The sequence below is a fragment of the Pinus tabuliformis genome, chromosome 4_1, assembly GCF_031772625.1.
Source record: "Pinus tabuliformis cultivar Carrire ecotype Pingquan chromosome 4_1, CPIR1, whole genome shotgun sequence".
In the NCBI taxonomy this organism is placed as follows: domain Eukaryota; kingdom Viridiplantae; phylum Streptophyta; class Pinopsida; order Pinales; family Pinaceae; genus Pinus; species Pinus tabuliformis.
The window spans coordinates 625999118-626004022 of NC_142303.1; the positions used below are offsets into that span (position 1 = coordinate 625999118).

Genomic DNA, 4905 nt, shown 5'->3' on the forward strand with positions numbered 1-4905 from the left:
TTTGCTACATTTGTATGTGTCTTGTTTAATTGTATTCTTTGTATGGGTATGAATATATTCTTTATGTATGTATGAATCTACCCTTTGCTACATTTGTATGTGTTTTGTTCACTTGTATTCTTTGTATTCTTTGTATGCGTATGAATGTGTCCTTTATGTGTGTATGAATCTACTCTTTGCTATATTTGTTATTAATATTTGTATTGTGTGTATGTGTATGAATCTATCATTTATGTGGGTATGAATCTATTCTGTGTTGTTTAATTGTATTCTTTGTATGTGTATGGATATATTATACTTCTATATGATGTGTGTGAATGTATTATTGAGAGTGTTTGCATTAGTTGTATGTACTTCTTTGGAGTGTTTATTCTTCTATGTTTATGACTGTATTATTTTTAGTATTTGTATGTGTATTATTTACTTGTATTCTTTGTATGTGTATGAATGTGTCCTTTATGTGTGTATGAATCCATTCTTTGCTACATTTGTATGTGTCTTGTTTAATTGTATTCTTTGTATGGGTATGAATATATTGTTTATGTATGTATGAATCTACCCTTTGCTACATTTGTATGTGCTTTGTTCACTTGTATTCTTTGTATGTGTATGAATGTGTCCTTTATGTGTGTATTAATCTACTCTTTGCTATATTTGTATATGTCTTATTAACACTTGTATTCTTTGTATGTGTATGAATGTGTCCTTTATGTGTGTATGAATCCATTCTTTGCTACATTTGTATGTGTCTTGTTTAATTGTATTCTTTGTATGTGTATGAATATATTATACTTCTATATGATGTGTGTGAATGTATTATTGAGAGTGTTTGCATTACTTGTATGTACTTCTTTGGAGTGTTTATTCTTCCATGTTTATGAATGTATTATTTTCAATACTTGTATGTACATTATTTACTTGTATTCTTTGTATGTGTATGACTGTGTCCTTTATGTGTGTATGAATCCATTCTTTGCTACATTTGTATATGTCTTGTTTAATTGTATTCTTTGTATGGGTATGAATATATTGTTTATGTATGTATGAATCTACCCTTTGCTACATTTGTATGTGTTTTGTTCACTTGTATTCTTTGTATGCCTATGAATGTGTCCTTTATGTGTGTATGAATCTACTCTTTGCTATATTTGTATGTGTCTTATTAATACTTGTACTCTTTGTATGTATATGAATCTATCATTTATGTGTGTATGAATCTATTCTTTGCTACATTTTTATGTGTCTTGTTTACTTGTATTCTTTGTATGTGTATGAATGTATTCTTTATGTGTGTATGAATTTTTTCTTTGCTAAATTTGTACATGTCTTGTTTAATTGTATTCTTTGTTTGTGTGTGAAAGTATTATTTGTGTGTACCAAACTATTCTTTGCTACATTTGTTGAATGTATTCTTTATATGTGTCTGGTTTAATTGCATTCTTTGTATGTGTATGAAAGTATTATTTGTGCATGAATCTATTCTTTGCTACATTTGTATGTGTCTTGTTTAATTGTATTCTTTGTATAAGTATAGATATATTCTTTATGTGTGTATGAATTTTTTTGTTATATTTTTATATGTATTATTTACTTGTAGATATATGAGTATAAATGTAATTTGTTTGAATATATTTTTTTTTAATTTTTTATATAATCATAATTATAAATATATTATTATTATTATTATATATAAATATATTATTTGTAATATTAACTTACAAATATATTAATTTAAATATTTATGAAAATGCTTCTATTATTATTAATATTATTATTATTAATTTATATATTATTATTTTTTTACTTTAAATTTTTATTTTATTTTTTAATCAATTTTTCATTGTTTTGTTTTATATTTTTTATTATTTTTTCTATTAAAATTTTAAATATTAATAATATTAATTTGTCAATTATGAAAAATATTATACATATTACAATAACATTAAAAAATACATAACATTATCCCACAGGATACAATTTGATTAATCATTGCCATGTTATAAAGGATTATGCAAACCATGAGACTCAAGTTTCAAATCCCTTAAAAAAATAATAACATAATATTTATAATAGCATCAATTTATAATAACACATTAATTAATTATTTAATAATAAAATCAATATAATAAATAAATTACTCTAAAATTTTGTTAATGATAATTATTTATTTAAATATAATAATGAGAATAAATACTTATTAATTTTAATATCATACTAATTAACTTATAAAATAAATGTAATTTTCAACATCATAATTTTTATGATTTTTATGCTCAATCTTAATCACATGTAGAAAATAATGTTAATTCTAAAGTTCATAGTGTGATGTGTGTGAACATGTCACCTTGTGGGTCAATATGTAATGTTTGTGGGTATATGTATGTTAGTGTGCACCCTATGTTTGTTGTGTGCATGTATGCATGTGTGTGGTTGTGCCTCATTGGCAATGGATTGTGTGGGTGCGTCAGTGGTTAGTCCCATGCCAATGATGGACCATTTTTTGGGGTCATATAAGCTCTCACCTTCACGTGGTTGACCCTGTTAGTAGAGATTTTACATCTCCAAACCGAGAGGAGCTTTCTATATAATGCATTTTAGTTTATTTAAAATGTAACTTTAACTTCAATATATTAAAATGGTTTTTAAACAATAGTTAAATAATATTATTATTATTTTAAAAACATATAAATATACCAACTTAATATAATTATATATATATATATATATATATAGATTTACAACTTCTTTCAACTTTATTAATTATAAAAATAAACCAATATAATTATTAATTATTATTATATTTAAAATATATATATATAACATTTAATTATTAAAACATAATAATAAATTAAATTAAATTGGAATATTTATTATTGTGTGTTTTATTAAAATTTAAAATATAAAATATGTAATTAAGAAAATAATAACTATAAATATATATATAGAGAGAGTGTAACATAATGTATATAAAAATAAATAAAATAAAAAAATAAATGAAGAGATTAATATAATTTGATGTAAACATTTTATGTAACTCAAAATAAAATAAAAAATGAAAGTAAAATTAATAAAATAAAAATATGATATTAAGAACTCCACTTAATTGCTAAGTCTACTAAGGAATACATACTCTATGCCCCTTTTGTTTTGAAAGTCAAAATAAAATAAAAATTGAAAATAAGTATAACAAAATAAAAATAAACAATAATAAGATTATGGTATTTATAATCAATTCATGTGGAATATAATATATTTAAAGGGTGAAATTAAACCAACCCATGTCCACTAATAAAAAGTGAAAGTAGTCTCTTCGGAGACATACGATAAAATTGGAACGATACAGAGAAGATTAGCATGGCCCCTGCCCAAGGATGACATGCACAAATCGAGAAATGGTCCAAATTTTTAAAAAAGTGAAAGTAAAAATAACCAAACAAAAATAAACCAATAAAATAAAATAATAATAAAAATATGGTATTTATGACCAATTCATGTGGAATATAGTATAGTATATTTTAAGGGTGAAATTAAACCAACCTAGTTCCAATTTAACTCTATAACTACAAACGAGCCTAGTATGGTACATATGTTGTAACATAATGTCTAAATAAACAAATAAATTAAATAAAAATATTAATATTTTTTAATGTAAGAGGTCTCCATCTCAAGGGATTACATCCATCTTATCCATCTTAGAGTTTGATAGATCAGTGTTAAAAGGAAATCTAAGTGATTGGTTATATATGTGTGGATGGTATAATATCTAAATAAATAAAATAAAAAAAATTAAATGAAAAGGTTAATATATTGTAATGTAAACATTTTAACTTATTCAAAATAAAATAATAATATATATACTACTCATTATTATATATTATATTCCATGAAAAAAAATATCTATCTATCTCTCTCTATATATATAACACATTTAATTATTAAAACATAATTATAATAATATATAATAAAAATAATAAAATAAAAAATATATGATATTTATTTAACTCAAATTTTAAATATATATATAACACATTTAATTATTAAAACATAATTATAATAATATATAATACAATTTAACTCAAATTTTAAATATAATTAAATGGAGTTGTTTTTAGTGCTACTTTTTGGAATTTTCAGTGCATGAATGAGTTGGAAACTTTTGAGGTAATTTATTTTATTGAGTTATAAGTTTATTAATTTAGTCAATAATATTATTATTATTAAATAATATAGAAATCTCCTCTTAGTTTGGAGATGTAAAATCTCTACTAACACCATCAACCACTTGAAGGTGAGGGCTTATATGAGGCACAATCAGTCACATGCACACAATAAACATAGGGTGCACACAATCATTACACATTGGCTCACAAAGTGACATATTCACACACATCACACTATGAATTTTAGAATTAACATTATTTTATGCATGTGATTAAGATTGAGTATAAACATTATGATGTTGATAATTACATTTATTATATAAGTTAATTAATATGATATTAAAATTTATAAGTATTTTTTTCTTTATTATATTTAAAACAATGATTATTATTAACAAAACAAAATTTATATTAATATTTTCCCATATATTATTAAATTATATTATCATGAAAAAGAAAATTATAAATTATTATAATTAATTAAACTTTTACCAATAAAATTAATTAAAATTTTTTTATTTTATTTATTTTAGTATTAAATAATTAATTAATATGTGCTATTACAAATTGATACTATTATAAATATATGTTATTGTTTTTTTCATTTTTAAGAGATTTGAATGTGAGTCTCAAGGTTTGCATATAACATGACAATTATTAATTGAGTTTTACACTATGAACTAATATTATGTACTTCTAAATTTTTTATTTTATTGTAATATGTATATTATTTTTCATTTTAAAA

The 4905-nt window shown here is 21.9% G+C and overlaps 1 non-coding gene across 1 annotated transcript; it reads left to right on the forward strand.

The window, feature by feature from the left end:
- Positions 1–3304: 3304 nt before the first annotated feature.
- On the forward strand, positions 3305–3407 carry LOC149177581 (U6 spliceosomal RNA). The gene has a single exon (XR_016258944.1). It is a non-coding gene; the product is annotated as a U6 spliceosomal RNA (small nuclear RNA).
- The last annotated feature ends 1498 nt before the right edge of the window (positions 3408–4905 follow it).